Source organism: Desmodus rotundus, chromosome 4 (assembly GCF_022682495.2).
Source record: "Desmodus rotundus isolate HL8 chromosome 4, HLdesRot8A.1, whole genome shotgun sequence".
NCBI classification, from domain to species: Eukaryota; Metazoa; Chordata; class Mammalia; order Chiroptera; family Phyllostomidae; genus Desmodus; species Desmodus rotundus.
Genome location: NC_071390.1, coordinates 82302354 through 82320426, shown reverse-complemented (window position 1 = coordinate 82320426; position 18073 = coordinate 82302354).

Here is an 18073-nt window from a genome sequence, read left to right as displayed (position 1 = left end):
GAGTCAAACTGGATGACCCTTTGCTTTTGGGGGATGATGCCCAACCACATGAGCCACACTGGTCACTGTTAAGATTGCAATTTCTAAGACACTGATTAAAATTGCTTCAATTGGGGGATAAAAGACTTGACTTTTTGGTAGTTTAGTTTTTAAATTGATTTTAGAGGGAGAGAAGAAGGGAGGGAGGGAGAGAGAAACATTATTTTTGTTGTTTAACGTACTTATGCATTCACTGGTTGATTCTTATATGTGCCCTGACCAGGGATTGAACCCACAAACTTGGTGTAAAAGGATGATGCTCTAACCAACTGAGCTATCCAGCCAGGGCAAGGCTTGGCTTTTTCAAATCTAGGGAGGCTCCAATTCATTACATTTTCAGTTTCCTTTGATTACAGGTAGAGTAGGCCTCTCTTGGCAAAGCTGAATGAAGTCCTTTCTACATTTGTTTGAATTCTAGCTAGCTCTAGCTCTAGCTTGAAAGGATTTAATACCTTCAAAAAGTACCAGTACCCTGATTTTTTTCTAACCATTTCCCAACTACTACATTTTTAATTAGCAAGTGGTTTGCCTTCCAAGTTATCATAGGTAACAGTTTTATTAAATGTATTTTTAATACACAAGAAGAGTTGCTACTTTTCTAGCTCATAGGACCACTTCTTCCAACCACTTCTTTTAAGCGACTGTTACGTATTTTAGGTTTTGTATGTGAAACAGCACACTATGTACACAGAATTTTGTCTTAGATTTGACTCTGAGTGGCCAAAAATCTCGAATAATAGTGAGCTAAAAATAGTTTTTTTCTCTGTTGTAAATGTCTTGAAGTGGTTAAACATGGCTGGTTTGGTGCTCGATGGTGTCAGGGATCCAAGGTCCTTCTATCTTGTCCCACTGTGAATGAGCCTCCATTCCCAAGGTTACGTCATAGCCCAAGCTGGCTTCTGTCAAAGAATGAAAAATTAGTTGATGATGGAGAGTTATGTTATTCTCTTTGTTGTACTGTGCTTGTCTTTAAATGGAAATATTTATTAATTCCCATTGATCTGAAATCCATTGTGATGATTCTAACCTTAGGTTTTTGTTACTATAATTCTCTACTTTTCTTAAGGATAACCTTGAAATTTTCAAAATAAAATGAACTTTTGTGTATATATATAAGGGCTGGATTACAAAATCAAATTAACCATAATAATTATGGTAAAGCTGGTATTGGAAACCTGATACTTTTCTATGTAGTGATATTTGTAATCCCCTATATATTGATATTTTTGCTCATCTAATCCCATTATTTTATTATTTTAAAACATTTGATATTTGAATTATTTGTGTTTTGAGATCAAGATCAATAACCCAATTCAATTTATACAGAAAACTAACTTTGCTCTAGACAAGTGTATATTTATATATCTCAATAAGTAGGCACATTGTGGTATTGCAAAGCTTCTATTGTGAAATTCTTACACCAGTTCAAAGAGTTTTCTATACTGGCAGAATATAAAAATAATAGTTTTTTAAAAAAGATTTTTATTTATTTATTTTTAGAGAGAGGAGAAGGTAGGGAAAAAGAGAGGGAGAGAAACATCAATCAGTTGCCTCTGGTGTGTGCCCCTTCTGGGCACCAAACCTGCAACCCTGACTGGGAACTGAAGTGGTGATCCTTCACTTTGTGGGATGACACCCACCAACTGGGGCACACCAGTCAGGGCTAAAAATGATAGTTTTAAAAGTGATGTGGTAAGATCTAAGATGGTGGAGGAGTAAGTGGAAGCTACACCAACCCCCTCCCAGGACCAATCTGGAATTACAACTAAACTGTAGAGAAAGCATCCTGAATAACCAACTAAATACTAGCTGGAGAGAAGCCTTATAAACAAGGACAGACAGAAGAAACCACTTTACTGCAACTTGACTAGTAGGGAGCACGGAGACACATGAGGGCTGCCTGGGCTCCCATAGGTGGCAGCTGAAGATCCAGAGGGATATTTCAGCAGCTGGGGATTTCCCATAAGAAGTGAGGGGTCCAAACCCCAAGCTGGGCTCCCTAGTCTATAGCTTCCTTTTTATAGGAAAGGAACCCAAATAACATCCAGATGTGAAAAAAGCAGGTTTTCTGCCTGCCAGAGAGAGATGACTGGAGACTCAGAGAGCCTCTTAAAGGGGCAACACAAAAAATTTGGTTTGCAGCCCTGGCTGGTGTGACTCAGTGGGTTGAGTGCTGGCCTGTAAACCAAAGGGATGCCAGTTCAATTCCCAGTCAGGGCACATGCCTGGGTTGTGGGCCAGGTCCCCAGTAGGGGTCACATGAGAGGCAACCACATATTGATGTTTCTCTCCCTCTCTTTCTCCCTCCCTTCCCCTCTCTCTAAAAATAAATAAATAAAATCTTGTTTTTTAAAGCTTATATTAGAAAAAATTTTTTGTTTGCAGCTACTTACTCTGTGCCCCAGCAGAGGGAGGGCAGAGTGGACTAGAGATGATTGAGCAGAATCTGTGGCTGGTGGCTCTGGGGAGAGAACTGAAGGAATAGCCACCAGTATTCCTGTGCTGACTCATTCCCCACACTGCAGGAGCCATCTTTCTCAGGCAGAGCACTCTTCTCTGAATGGCATCAGCCTGAGGGGAAGCGATAGCCTCCCCCACAGGAATTAATATGCCCCACCTACAGGGATTAATCTGCCCCACCAAGTGGAGTTTAAACCAAGCTGCTGATTACAGCTTGATTATCTTAACAACTGATAGGTGTCTGATTAGCTTAACAACTAAGGCGGAATTACAAAGAAGCAGGCAAAATGGGAAGACAAAGAAACAGCCTCCAAAGGAAAAAACAAGAGAATTCTCCAGAAGAAGAACTAGATGAAATGGAGGTGAGCAATTTATCCAATAGAGAGTTTAGGGTAATGATTATAAGGATACTCAACAGCATAAAAAAAGACATAGAAACCACAAAAAAGGACCAGTCGGAGATAAAGAATGCAATATCTGAAATAAATAATACACTGGAAGGAGTCAACAGTAGGTTAGATGAAGCAGAGGGTAGCATCAGTGATTTGGAAGACAAGCAGAATAAAACACACAGGCATAGCAGCAAAAAGAAAAAAGAATAAAAGAAAATGAGAGCTTAGGAAATATTTTGTACAAAATGAATCAGAACACTATCCACATCATACAAATACCAGAAGCAGAAGAGAGCAAGGTAGGGATCAAGAACCTATATGATAAAATAATGACTGCAAACTTCCCTAATTTGGTGAAGGAAAAAGACACATAAGTCCAGGAAGCTCAGAGAGTCCAAAACAAGCTGGATCCAAAGAGGCCTACACCGAGACACATAATAATTAAAATGACAAAGCTTAAAGACAAGGAGAGAATCCTAAAACTGCAAGAGAAAAGCAAGTTGTTACATACAAGGGAGCACCAAGTAGACTGTCATCTGATTACTTACCACAAACATTTCAGGCCAGAAGGGAGTGGTGTGAAATATTCAGGGTGATGAAAAGCAAGGACCTACAACCAAGGCTACTTTACCCAGCAAGGCTATCATTTTCATTTAAAATAGAAGAAGAAATAAGAAGCTTCACAGACAGAGAAAAGCGGAAAGAGTTTGTTAATACCAAACCAGTACTGCAAAAAATGTTAAAGGGCTTGCTTTAAGAAGAAGAAAAGGACAAACAAACAAACATAAAAAAGAGAGGAAAACAGTCTAAAATAAAATAGCACTACATACATATTTATCAATAATCACCTTAAATGTAAATGGCTTAAATGCTCCAACCAAAAGACATACAGTAGCTGAAGTTCCTGCCAAGATGGAGGCATAAGTAAAACCCTTCACTTCCTTGCCAACCAAAAGGAGGATAACAACCAATCTAAAATCAATAAACAACCAGAAGCACCAGAAAATCAAACTGCATGGAACTCCGACAACCAAGGAATTAAAGAAAAAGTCAAACAGAACAACCAGCCCAGTAAGAACCTGTGGCAAGGAAGTGGACCATATGGGTGGGGCTGGCTGAAGGTGAAACTGAGACTCAGAGCTCACTGTGGACTACAGCGGTTATTGCAGTGGGAGAAACTCCCACTCTCACATTAGATTTCATTGGAAAGTGGGCTAGAGCCAAGCAGGAGAGCCTAATTGTTCACTCTCTGGCCCCTCCCCCACAGGCAGTGCTGCAGCACAGCAGAGAGGGTTGCCCTGCCTGGGTGAATTCCTAAGGCCCCACCCCCTTACAACTTAACAGGGGCCCCAAACAAAGGAATAGGGCCAAAATGAAACAACAGCAAAACTCCCAAAACAGAGCTAAATGATGGGGAAATAGCCAAACTATCTGATGGAGAATTTAAAGCCCTGATAATTAAAATGCCTACAGAACTGATTGAGCTTGGTTGAAAATGAAAGAACAATGAAAGATACCCAAAATGAAATAAAGCAAAATATTCAGGGAACCAACAGTGAAGGGAAGGAAACCAGGACTCAAAGCAACGATTTGGAACAAAAGGAAGAAATAAACATCCAACTGGAACAGAATGAAGTAAAAAGAATTCAAAAAAGTGAAGAGAGACTTAGGAACCTCTGGGACAACCTGAGATGTTCCAATATCTGAATCATAGGGATGCCAGAAGGAGAACAACAGCAACAAGAAACTGAAAATTTATTTGAACAAATGATGAAGGAGAACTTCCCCAATCTGATGAAGGAAATAGACTCCCAGGAAGTCCAGGAAGCCCAGAGAGTTCCAAAGAAGTTGGATCCAAAGAGAAACACACCAAAGCACATCATCATTAAGTTACCCAAGATTAGATAAAGGGAGAATCTTAAAAGCAGCAAGAGAAAAGGACACAGTTACCTACAAAGGAGTGCCCATAAGGCTATCAGCTGATTTCTCAAAAGAAATCTTGCAGGCAAGGAGGGGTTGGAAAGAAGTATTTGAAGTCATGAAGGGCAAGGACCTACATCCAAGATTACTCTATCCAGCAAAGCTATCATTTAGAATGGAAGGGCAGATAAAGTGCTCCCCAGATAAGGTCAAGTTAAAGGAGTTCATCATCACCAAGCCATTATTATATGAAATATTAAAGGGATTTATCTAAGAAAAAGAAGATAAAAAATATGAACAATAAAATGACAACAAACTCACAACTATCAACAAATGAACCTAAAAAATAAAAGGAAGAAAAAACAATAAAAACTAAACAAACAACTAGAACAGGAACAGAATCAGAGAAATGGACATCACACGGAGGGATTTCAGTGGGGAGGAGGAAGGGAGGAATGGAGGGAAAAGGTACAGGGAAGAAGAAGCATAATTAGTAGACATAAAATAGATAGGGAGAGATCAAAAATAGTATAGGAAACAGAGAACTCAAAGAACTTACATGTACAACCCATGGACATGAAATAAGTGGGGGGGGGGAATGCTGGAGGGTTGGGGGTGCAGGGTGGAGGGGGGATAAAGGGGAGAAAATTGGGAAAACTGTAATAGCATAATCAATAAAAAATACATAAAGAAAAGACATACAGTAACTGAATGAATAAGAATACAAGACCCATGTATATGCTGCCTCTAAGAGACCTATCTCAGATTGAAAGATGCACAGAGACTAAAAGGAAAGGGATGGAAAAAGATATTTCATGCAAATGGAAAAGAAAAAAAAAGCTGGGGTAGCAGTACTTATATTCAAGAAAATAGACTTTAAAACCAAGGCTATGTATAGTAAAAGAGAAAGAAGGACACAATCCAACAGGAGGATACAGTCCCAGAAAAATATGTACTCACCTAACATAGAAGCACATAAATAAATATGTAAAGCAAATCTTGAAGGACATAAAGGGAGAGATTGACAGAAATACAGTCACTGTCAGGGATTTTAACACCCCATTGACTTCAATGGATAGATCCTCCAGGCAGAAAATCAACAGGAGAGAGTGGCCTTAAACAACACCCTAGGTCAAATGGGCTTAATGGATATCTTCAGAGTATTTCACGCCAAAGCATCAGAATATACATAATTTTCAAGTGCATGTGGAATGTTTTCTAGGATACAACACATGTTAGGACACACAATCTGTCTCAATAAATTTAAGAAGGTTGAAATCCTATCAAGCATCATGTCTGACTACAGTGCTGTGAAACTAGAAATCAATCACAAGAAGAACACCGAAAAACACGCATGGACATGGAAGCAGAATAACATGTTATTAAACAATGAATGAGTAAAAAATGAGGTTGAGGAAGAAATCAAAAGATACCTTGAAACAAATGAAAATGAGGACAAAACAATCCAAAACATATGGAAAACTGGGAAAGGAATCCCAAGAGAGAAATTCATAGCATTACAGGCCTATCTCAAAAAAACAAGAAAAAGCTCAAATAAACAGTCTAACTTCACACTTAAACACACTTGAAAAAGAACAAAAACCAAAGTCCAAAGTAAGCATAAAAAAGGAAATAATAAAGGACAGAGCAAAATAAATGAAACCGTCTCAAAAAATAATACAAAATATCAGATGTTCAAGGGGCTTGCGGCCAAGATGGAGGCGTTGGTAGACACACTGCCTCCTCGCACAACCAGAAGAAGGACAACAACAATTTAAAAACAAAAAAACCCCAGAACTGACAGAAAACCGAACTGTATGGAAGTCCGACGACCAAGGAGATAAAGAAGAAACATTCATCCAGACCAGTAGGAGGGGCAAAGATGGGCAGCCGGGGTGGAGAGGACGCCACAAGGTGGGGGCTGGTGAACACAGTGAGGTGATGGATTGTGGAGCGGGGAAGGCCAGGCTGCAGCTAGCAGACCCCACAATGTGGTGGCTTGCAGACCCTGCGGTCCCACATTTGCACACAGATAAACCAGGAGGAACAGCAGGGGAGTAAAACAGACCACGCAACCCAGGGCTCCAGCTCGGGGAAATCAAGCCTCAAGCCTCTGATTGAAAACACCTGTGGGGGTTGAGGCGGCAACAGGAGAAACTCCCAGCCTCACAGGAGATTTCTTTGGAGAGACCCACAGGGGCCTGGAATGTACACAAACCCACCCACCCAGGAATCAGCACCAGAAGAGCCCAATTTGATTATGGGTAGCAGAGGGAGCGACTGCAATCTGGCAGAGAGTGGAGCAAACGCCATTGCTCCCTCTCAGCTCCTCCCCCACATATAGTGTCCAGGCACAGCTACTAGCATTACCCTGCCCTGGTGAACACCTAAGCTTCCGCCCCTTTACTTAACAGGTGCGCCGAGAAAAAAAAAATGGCCCAAATGAAAGAACAGATCAAATCTCCAGAAAAAGATACAACTAAGCAACGAAGAGATAGTCAAGCTATCAGATGCACAGTTCAAAACACTGGTAATCAGGAAGCTCACAGAATTGGTTGAATTTGGTTGCAAATTAGATGAAAAAATGAAGGCTATGCTAAGAGAAACAAAGGAAAATGTACAGGGAACCAATAGTAATGGGAAGGAAACTGGGACTCAAATCAACGGTGTGGACCAGAAGGAAGAAAGAAACATCCAACCAGAAAAGAATGAGGAAACAAGAATTCAAAAAAAACGAGGAGAGGCTTAGGAACCTCCAGGACATCTTGAAACATTCCAACATCCGAATTATAGGGGTACCAGAAGGAGAAGAGGAAGAACAAAAAATTGAAAACTGATTTGAACAAATAATGAAGGAGAACTTCACCAGTCTGGCAAAGGAAATAGACTTCCAGGAAGTCCAGGAAGCTCAGAGAGTCCCAAAGAAGCTGTACCCAAGGAGGAACACACCAAAGCACATCATAATTACATTACCCAAGATTAAACAGGAGGAGAGAATCTTAGCAGCAAGAGAAAAGGACGCAGTTACTACAAAGGAGTTTCCATAAGACTGTCAGTGGATTTCTCAAAAAAGACCTTACAGGCAAGGAGGGGCTGGCAAGAAGTATTTGAAGTCATGAAAGGCAAGGACCTACATCCAAGATTGCTCTAACCAGCGAAGCTTTCATTTAGAATGGAAGGGCAGATAAAGTGCTGCTCAGATAAGGTCAAGTTAAAGGAGTTCGTCATCACCAAGCCCTTATTATATGAAATATTAAAGGGATTTATCTAAGAAAAAGAAGATAAAAAATATGAGCAGTAAAAATGACAGCAAACTCACAGTTATTAACAACCACACCTAAAAAAAAAAAAAAACCAAAAGCAAACTAAGCAAACAACTAGAACAGGAATAGAATCACAGAAATGGAGATCACATGGAGGGTTATCAACAGGGGAATGGGAGGGGGGAGACGGGGGAAAGGTACAGAGAATAAGTAGCATAAATGGTAGGTGGAAAATAGACAGGGGGAGGGTAAGAATAGTATAGGAAATGTAGAATCCAAAGAATTTATATGTATGACCCATGGACATGAACTGTAGGGGGAGCATGTGGGAGGGAGGGGGTGGGCGGGGTGGTGGAGTGAAGGGGGGAAATGGGAGAACTGTAATAGCATAATCAACAAATATATTTTTAAAAAATAATACAAAATATCAATGAATCCAATAGCTGGTTCTTTAAAAAAGGAGACAAGATTGACAGGTGTTTAACCAGACTCATCAAGAAAAAAAGGGGAAAGACCCAAATAAATAAATCAGAAATGAAAGAGTAGAAATAACAACCGAGCCCAGACTGGTGTAGCTCAGTGGATTGAGCACAGGCCAGTGAACCAAAGCGTCTCTGGTTTGATTCCCAGAAAGGGCACATGCCTGGGTTTTGGGCCAGGTCTCCAGCAGGGGGTGCATAAGATGCAACCACACATTAATGCTTCTCTCCCTCTCTCCTTCCCTTCCCCTCTCTCCAGTGTCTGCCTTGTTGAAGTAACCATTTGAGCTAAAGCTGATCCCCCTTCCCCTATCTCTAAAAAAAAGATAAATAAATAAAATCTTAATAATAAAAGTAAAAAAAAAAGAAATAACAACTGACATCAAGGAAATACAAAGGAATTTAAGAATATACAAAAAACTATATACTAACAATCTGGACAACTTGGATGAAATGTATAAATTCCTTGAAACATACAATCTTCCAAAACTATATGAGGAAGAATCAGAGAATCTAAATAAAAATATTATACCTAGTGAAATGAAGCAGTAATCAAAAAACTCCCAACAAACTAAAACCCTGGACTGGATGGCTTCACTGGTAAATTATACCAGTTATTCTGAGAACTAACACCCATCATTCTCAAATTATTTCATAAAATTCAAGAGGAGAAAAGGCTCCCAAACTCATTTATGAGGCCAGCATATCCTAATTCCAAAATCAGATAAGACACTACAAAGAAAGAAAATTATAGGCCAATATTCCTGATAAACATAGATGCTAAAATCCTCAACAAAATATTAGCAAACTGAATACACCAATAAATCATAAAGATCATACACTATGATCAAGTGGAACTTATTATGGGAAAGCAAGGTTGGTACAACATTTGCAAATCAATAAATGTGAGTCACCACATAAACAAAATGAAGAATAAAAACCATATGATCATATTAGATGTTGCAGAAAATGCATTTGATAAAATCCAGCACCAATTATGATAAAAACACTCAGCAAATTGTGATTAGAGGGAACATATCTAAACATAATAAAGGCCATATATGACAAACCCACTGTCAGCATCACACTCAGTGGGCAAAAACTACAAGCATTCCCCATAAGATTGGGACAAGACAGGGATGTCTGCTTTCACCTCTCTTATTCAACATAATACTGGAAGTCCTAGCCCCTGCAATCAGACAAGAAGAGGAAATAAAAGGCATCCAAATTGGAAAGGAAGTAGTAAAACTGTCTTTATTTGCAGATGGCATGATACCGTACATATAGAACCTCAAATATTACACCAAGAATCTACTAGAACTGATCAATGAATCCAGCAAAGTAGCAGGATACAAAATTAATATTCAGAAATCAGTTGCATTTTTATATGCCAGTAATGAACTAACAGAAAGGGAAATCAAGAAAACAATCACATTCACAATTGCTTCAAAAAGAATAATATACTTGAGAATAAACCTAACCAAGGATGTAAAAAAATCTCTACCTGGAAAAATATAAGACACTGAAGAAAGAGATCGAAGAAGATATAATTAAGTGAAAGCACATACTGTGTTCATGGAGAGGAAGAATTATTATCATTAAAATGTCCATACTACCCAAAGCAATCTATAGATTCAATGCAATTTCTCTCAATATTCCAATGATGTATTTCATAGAACTAGAACAAATATTTCAAAAATTTATATGGAACCACAAAAGACCCTGCATAGAAACAGCAATGTGAGAAAGAACAAAGTTGGAGGAATCACACTACCTAATATCAAACTATACTATAAAGCCATAGTAATCAAAACACCATGGTACTGCCATAAAAAACAGATGCATAGACCAATGGAAGAGAATAGAGAGCCTGGAAAGAAACCCATGCTTTTATAGTCAATTAGTATTCCACAGAGAAAGCAAGCACATGTAATGGGCTACAGATAGTTTTTCCAATAAATGGTGTTTGGAAAATTGTAGACCACCACCTTCTTACACTATAACAAGAGTAAATTCAAAATGGATCAAAGACTTAAATATTAGACCAAAAACCATAAAAATCCTAGAAGAAAACATAGGTAGCAAAGTCTCAGACATTGCTCATAGCAATTTTTTATTGGATATATCTCCCCAGGCATGGGAAACAAAGGAAAAAACAAAGGAAACTACCTCAAACTAAAAAGTTTTGCACAAGAAAGGAAAATCACAATAAAATAAAAAGACAACCCACAGAATGGGAGAACATATTTGTTGATATATCTGATAAGGGATTAATATCCAAAAATTTTAAAGAACTTATAAAACTCAACATAAAAAAAAACAATTAAAAAATTGGCAAAGAACCTGAATAGACACTTCTTCAAAGAGGACATGCAGATGGCCAATAGACATATGAAAAGATGCTCAATGTCACTAATCATCAGAGAAATGCAAATTAAAACCACAATGAGATACCATCTCACACCTGTCAGAATGACTATCATCAATAAATCAACAAACAATAAGTGCTGGTGAGGATGTGGAGAAAGGGGAACTGTTTTGCACTATTGGCGGAAAGGCAGACTGATGTAGCCACTGTGGAAAGTAGTATGGAGATACCGCAAAAAATTAAAAATGGATCTGCCTTTTGACCCAGGGTCCCACTTCCGGGAATATATCTGAAGAAACCCATAACACTAATTCAAAAGAACATAAGCACCTCTATGTTCCTGGCAGCATTATTTACAATTGCCTAAATATGGAAGCAGCCAGGTGTCCATCAATAGATGAGAAGATAAAACAACTATGGGATGTTTACACAACAGATTACTACTTGGCCATAAAAAAGGAAGAAAATTTTATCCTTTGCAACAATATGGATGGACCTGAAAAACATTATGCTAAGTGAAATAAGCCAGTCAGAGAAAGATAAATACCATATTATTTCACTCATATGTGGAATCTAATGAACAAACGGAACTAAGAAGGAAAATGGGGATAGACTTATAAATGGAGAGCAGGATGACAGCTAGTGGGGAGAGGGAAGATTAAGGGGTAAAGGGATTGAGCAAAATGGAAAAGGATTCAGGGACATGGATAACAGTATGTTAATTGCTGGGCTTGGGGGGATATAAGAGAACTAAAAGGTAATGTAAAAAAAATAAAGATTAATTTTTTAAAAGTAATGTAGCTAACTCTGAGAGTGTTTATTTATACATGATAAGATTGGGGGGGAAAGGAAAATGAACTTTAATTCTTTTAAAATATCAGTAAAACAATCATTAGCAATCAAAACACTGTAGTCACTGAAAAACAAGTTGGTTCCAAAGTTTATTATCAAATAATAAATATACTTAATTGAAAACGATGGCCAGAGTGAATTATTTGGGGTTGGCACACTAAATTATTTCTTACCAGTCCTCCAACTATATATAGTCAGAATACTTTTTTAGTACGTGGAAAAAAATGCATAAAAAATGTTGCTCCAGGATCAATCATGGCAAAGTTGCTTTTGACAATCATGACTTTACTTTTATACTGCATTTAATTAAAAGGTTATTGTTGCCCTGGACAAGTTGCTCAATTGATTACTGAGTCATCCTGAGACACCAAGGTTGTGAGTTCAATCCCCAGTCAGGGCCCATACAACATTAACCAATGAATTCATAAATAAGTGAACAACAAAAATCAATATTTCCATCTTTCTCTCTGTCTCTGTCTTTCTCTCTCTCCATCTCCCTCTTTCCCCCTCTCTCTTCCTCTAAATAAAGTGTATTGTTGAATTTCCAACTTCTTTTTAAAAAATATGTTTTATTGATTATGCTGTTACAATTGTCCCAATATTTTCTCCTTTGCCCACCTCCGCCGTGCACTCCCCTCCCCTCGAGCAATCCCTTCCCCTTTAGTTTATATCACTGGGTCATACATATAAGTTCTTTGGCTTCATAATTTCCTATACTATTCTTGACTTCCTCCCATCTATTTTGTACCCACCAATTATGCTTCTTAATCCTTGTGTCTTCCTCCCTCTCTTCTCTCCCTTCCTCCTCCCAGCTGATAGCCCTCCATGTGATCTCCATATCTATGATTTTGTTTCTGTTCTGGTTGTTTGCTTAGTTTGTTTTTTAAGATTCAGTTGCTGATAGTTGTGAATTCATTGCCCTTTCAATGTTCATAGTTTTGATCTTCTTTTTCTTAAATAAGTCCCTTTAACATTTCATGTAATAATGGCTTGGTGATGATGAACTCCTTTAGCTTTATCTTGTTTGGGAAGCACTTTAAAGTTTCTTGTGAGAAATCAGCTGATAGTCTTATGAGAACTCCTTTGTAGGTAACTTTCTGCTTTTCTCTTGCTGTTTTTAAGATTCTCTCTTTATCTTTAACCTTTGGCATTTTAATTATGAGGTGTCTTGGTGTGTTCGTATTTGGATCCAACTTGTCTGGGACTCTCTGTGCTGCCTAGACTTGTATACCTATTTCCTTCACCCAATTAGGGAAGTTTTCTTTCATTATTTTTTCAAATAACTTTTCAATTTCTTGCTTTTCCTCTTCTCCTTCTGGTAACCCTATGATTTGGATGTTAGTATGTTTAAAGTTGTCCCAGAGTTTCCTAAGCTTACCCTCATTTTTTAAAAAAATTCTTTTTCTTCTTGTTGTTCTTTTTGAATGCTTTTTCCTTCCTTGTGTTCCAAATCATTGATGTGATTCTCAGCTTCATCCTTTCCTCTATTGGTTCTGTATAGATTTTTCTTTATTTCACTTAATGTAACCTTCATTTCTTCCCTTATGTTTTTGTCATAGTCAATGTGTTCTTTGTGCATCCTGATCATCAGTATTTTGAACTATGTAGCTGATAGGTTGGTTATCTCAATTTCATTTAGTTCTTTTTCTGGGGTTTCATTCTATTCTTTCATTTGGGCCATATTTCTTTGTCTCATCAACTCGGCAGGCTCCTGTGTTTGTTTCTGTCTATTATGTAGAGCTGCTTTAACCCCCTTTCTTAGAAAATGCACCTGTAAATTATGTGGGGCAAAGCTTTAGGTACTCGCCTGGGCAGGGCAACCCACTTCACTGCTTTGTGGCTCTGGGTGGGGGGATGGCTTAGAGAGAGGGCAATGTTGCTGGCTGGCTTCTGGAGGTTTGCCGGCACTCACCCCATTTCAGTCACTTCACCCAGTTCCTTTATGCAACTGGTGCCCTTCTAGCTCTTGCCCTTGTAGTGAATCCCAGAGTGGGTGGGTTTGTGCAAGTTCTAAGCCGTTCGGACCCTTTCAATGGACTCTTCTGAAAATCTGGCAGATTCTTCTGCTGCCCCAAACCCCACTGGTTTTTCCAGCCAGAACTTATGGGACTTTATCATCCCGGTGCTGGAAACTTGGGGTCTGTGGTCTGGCCTGGGGCTGGGATCACTCCATCCCAAGGTAGCCCTCCTGATTTTTATCCACCACATATGAGTATTGGACTGCCCAATTTGTTGCTGCTGCTTCTCTGTGCCACACCACATCTCTGCACCTTTGAGCCATACCCGTGATTCTGCCCCTTCTACCAGTCTGGATACACGTGGCTTCTTTAAATCCATGGTTGTTGGACTTCCATACAGCTCAACTTTCTGACCGTTCTAGGTGTTACTTGTTTTGGATGTATTTGTAATTCTCTCTGTAGTTGCGTGAGGAGGTGAAGCATGTCTACCTATGCTTCCAGCTTGACCAGAAGTCACCTTTCAAACTTTTCATGGTTAATTCAATTATTTTAAAGTGTTTAATACATTTTTGAATATATTAAATAATTTTGTCTATGAATAATTTTTAAGTATATTTTATTGATTATGCTATTATAGTTGTCCCATATTTCTCTCCCCTTTATCCCCCTCTGCCCTGCATCCTCCTACCCTCCAGCATCCCACCGCCCCCTTAGTTCATATCCATGGGTTGTACATATAAGTTCTTTGGCTTCTACATTTCCTATACTATTCTTAACTTTCCCTTGTCTATTTTGTACCTACCTATTATGCTTCTTTTTCCTGTACCTTTTCCCCCTATTCTCCCCCACCTTCCCACTGATAACCCACCACGGGACTTCCATTTCTGTGATTCTGTTCCTATTCTAGTTTGCTTAGCTTTTGTTTTTGTTTTTAAGGTTCAGTTGTTGATAGTTGTGAGTTTCTTGCCATTTTACTGTTCATAGTTTTTGATCTTCTATTTCTTAGATAAGTCCCTTTAACATTTCATATAATAAGGACTTGGTGATGATGAACTCCTTTAACTTGGCCTTATATGGGAAGCCTTTATCTGCCCTTCCATTCTAAATAATAGCTTTGCTGGATAGAGTAATCTTGGATGTAGGTAATTGCCTTTCATGTTTTGAATACTTCTTTCCAGCCCCTTCTTGCCTGCAAGGTTTCTTTTGAGATATCAGCTGATAGTCTTATGGAAATTCCTTTGTAGGTAACTGTCTCCTTCTCCATTGCTGCTTTTAAGATTCTCTCCTTATCTTTAATCTTGGGCAATATAATTATGATGTTCTTGGTGTATTCCTCCGTAGGTCCAATTTCTTTGGGACACTTTGAGCTTCCTGGACTTCCTGGGAGTCTATTACCTTCACCAGATTGGGGAAGTTTTCCTTCATTATTTTTTCAAATAAATTTTCAATTACTTGCTTTTCTTCTTCTCCTTCTGGCACCCCTATGATTTGGATGTTGGAGCAGCTAAAGCTGTCCCAGAGGTTCCTAAGCCTCTCCTTATTTTTTTGAATTCTTGTTTCTTCATCTGTTCCAGTTGGAAGTTTATTTCTTCCTTTTGTTCCAAGTCATTGATTTGAATCCTGGTTGCCTTCCCCTCACTGTTGGTTCCCTGTATATTTTCCTTTATTTCACTTTGTATAGCCTTCATTTCTTCCTTCATTTTGTGACTGAGTTCAACCATTTCTGTGAGCATCCTGATTACCAGTGTTTTGAATTCTGCATCAGAGAAGTTGTCTTTCTCCTCATTGCGTAGTTCTTTTTCTGGAGTGTTGATCTGGTCTTTCATTTGGGCCATGTTTCTTTGTCTTGGCAAGCCTGTTATGTTGTAAGGTGCAGAGCCTTAGGGACTCACTGGGGTGGGGCAACCCACTTTGCTGCGTTGTGGTGCTATTTGTGGATGACGGGTCAGAGAGGGAACAATGCTGCTTGCTCGGTTCTTGTCCCACTTTCCGTCACTTTCCTCACTTCTCACAAGTAGATTGTGTCCTTTCAGGTGCTGATTTACAGGTGGGTTTTGTGTACATTTTAGGAGCCCATGGGCCTTTCCAACTGATTCTCTTGTGAGACTGGGAGTTTCTCCCACATTCACAACCCCCAAAGAATGTTACAGCCAGATGTTTTTGAGTCTTTAGTTTCTTGAGCTGAAACACAGTTTCAAGGTCTGTCTTGCTCCCCCATTATTTTTCCTGGTTCATCCATATGCAAATGTGGGACTGCCTGGACTGCCATCCCCCATCTCACCCCCAAGGTCCTGTGCATCCTCTCTGCCTGGCTGCCAGTCTCCAGCCCTCCTACCAGTCTGGATGAATGTTTCTTCAACACCTTGGGTGTGGGAATACCACACAGTTGGATTTTCTGGCAGTTCTGGTTGTTTTTAATTTTTAAATTGGTTGTTATCCTTCTTTTGGTTGTGTGAGGCAGTAAAGTGTATCTACCTACTATGATAATAAATGGTTAACATTTATACAATATTTTTATGCATTTTAATTTTTATTTGATGTTTATAATATATTTATTTATTTTTATTTTTTAAACATTTATTTTTTAAAAGATTTTATTTATTTATTTTTAGAGAGGGGGTGGGAGGGAGAGAGGGAAATATCAATGTGTGGTTGCCTCTCGAGCGCCCCCTACTGGAGACCTGGCCCACAACCCAGACATGTGCCCTGGCTAGGAATCAATCCAGTGACCCTTTGGTTCTCAGGCTGGCTCCCAATACACTGGGCCACACCAGCCAGGGATATAATATATTTATAAACCTTTATATTTTAAATGTATTAAAGTTATATTCACTGATTTTTAAATTTTAAAATAAAATACAAGAGAGAGAAGATGGCGGCGAGATAGGTGGGAGTGGAGTTAACTTCCCCCTGCACCTGGGTGAAACACCTACCCATTCTACTGAGAAACAAAGCGAACAGCCAAAAGCAGCCCAGCATTTATGAAGATAGGAGACCAAAAAGTACAGAGGACACTGAGAAAACAGAAGGTAAGGGGATTGCTTCAAGACAAAAAGGTCCCTGGGACGAATGCGGGGACCAGGGCGGCTGCAGCCCCAGGCCCACCCGTGCAGGGCCTGCTGCAGGACTCCTGGGAGAGAGTCGGGTTAACAGCCCCCTCCCCTGCCAAACAAGGCCCGAGCAACACTGTGAGAGACCTGGTTGCCTGGAGTAGCAGGGAGGGGAATAAGGACAAAGTGGAAAACCCAGGGAGACTGCGGGCACTGGCCGAGGAGAGTTGAGAGTTGGGCCGAGTGTGATCCTGACCGGGACAGCCCCTGGCCTAGCTGGAGAGGTGGGCTGTGTGAGAGGACAAGCCCTTCCTTGTATGGAGGGAGCCACGGGAGTGAGCAGGAGGATTTTTCCCAAAAAGAAAAAGACCCTCTGGGGCACTTTGGGGAATTCCCCTGCAGCAACAGCTCCAGTCTCCTCTCCACCGTGCCACTGTCGAGGTACTGTGCACATCTCATCTCAGAGGGAGCTGAGACTACAGGCACCACCCAGGGGGAGGGTGCCCAGTGACCAGGAGTGTGCCTAGCTACCAGGCAATGTGACCATCTACTGGGGGGTGCCCGCACCTCACCTCAGAGGGAGCTGAGACTGCAGGCACCACCTGGAGCAGGGTGCCCAATGACCGGGAGTGTGCCCAGTGACCGGGGAGTGTCTGCACCTCATCTCAGAGGGAACTGAGACCACAGAAACCAAGGAGAGTACGAATCAAGGAAGGCTCTGCACACACACCCATAGCCCGGAGAAGGCCTACCATAAAAAAAGAGTGGGTAGAAGCTGGGAACACCAGGATTCCTCCTGGAAGAGGAAACCCACCAACAAAGGAAACACCAACAGATAATAAGAGAAGAAGGTGAAGGAGGGAGGGGAAACCACATGAAGTAAACCCAAGACCTATCTGAAAACACAAACAAATAGTGAAGAAATTACTAAGAACAAACAACTGAACAAGAGCAAGAGAAAAGCCTCAAAACCTTGTACACACAGAAGAACCAGCTCCAACACAACCTGCCCACACCGGCACAACAGAAAACAAGAGGTGGGGGACAGACTGAACCTCAGATAACCAGCTGGTAGGAAAGACCCACAAAAGAAAGACCCAACAAGAAGCAAAAACCAAAGACATACACAGAGTCAACAGAAACCACAGCCCAAGATCAGTAAGATTGGGAGTTCAAGGAGACTGTACACAAAATCTCACAGGTATTCTACCACAGAAGTTTATGCCAAACACTCGGGGGGTCAGAACAGAGCAACTTAAGAAGCAGAGGCTAACAGGAAGAATCTCACAAAC